This window comes from Morone saxatilis, unplaced genomic scaffold (assembly GCF_004916995.1).
Source record: "Morone saxatilis isolate NCDOM2014 unplaced genomic scaffold, NCSU_SB_2.0 Contig7, whole genome shotgun sequence".
NCBI lineage: Eukaryota > Metazoa > Chordata > Actinopteri > Moronidae > Morone > Morone saxatilis.
The window spans coordinates 4,520,872-4,521,687 of NW_023340246.1; the positions used below are offsets into that span (position 1 = coordinate 4,520,872).

At 46.7% G+C, this 816-nt stretch overlaps 1 protein-coding gene across 1 annotated transcript in view; it reads left to right on the top strand.

Moving 5' to 3' along the window:
- The window catches only part of cdc42bpab (CDC42 binding protein kinase alpha (DMPK-like) b), a gene marked incomplete in the record, with an annotated part of 73,547 nt that overhangs the window by 68,703 nt on the left and 4,028 nt on the right, over window positions 1-816 (top strand).

Sequence of the window (816 nt, forward strand, 5' to 3'; positions counted from 1 at the left end):
GCTGCACCCATTTCAGCTCCGTCATGTCTGATGGTTGGTCACATCTTTCACCGGAGCATCAGCTGCACCATCAGTCTCATCCGGCCTGCGTCATCTTTGGTTGCTGATTAAATGGTGCAACGCTGTCACTCGGCCATTTTGCATACTTCTTTCCACACCAACCAATCACAGAGCATGTCTGCTTCCACACGGCTCCCCGACAGCCCGCCCATGTTTCTAACAACTAGGCCAGAGGGATCCATAATAGTTAGCACACTGCAGTCTGCTCAGGACCCTGCGGGATGTTTTCTATTACTCTTTCTGTAATGATCAAATACATCACCTGACAGAGTGATTGATTCTAAACCGGATTGGGAAACATGACGACAGCCGCATGGTTAGGAGTGATCTCTGACGCACACCTCTGCTTCAGACGACAATGACAATGATAATTAATTAATATGGGTGGAAAGGCTGAGAGCTTTTAAACACAGTGTCACATACACAAAGGTTTGACACAATGTAGCTGGGCAGTGCTCCTCCCAACACACACACTGTATGCAGAAGTTCAGTATGTACGCATACAGTCAGCAAAGTATGAAAACTGCCCAGCTACATTGACTGAAAGGCTGCTGCGTGTGTTCGTGCTGCTGCAGGATTATCCACATTCCAGTGTTGAGTGTGGATGTAGATGGTGCTTATAGACCATATGTGTTTGTGCAAGTTTAGATTGGATCCAAACAGGAGACGATGCATCAGAGAAAATCAAGCACAGAGTCACTGAACTGGAAAAAGATGTGTTCATACAGCACATAAGATAATTATACCCCCCCCCCC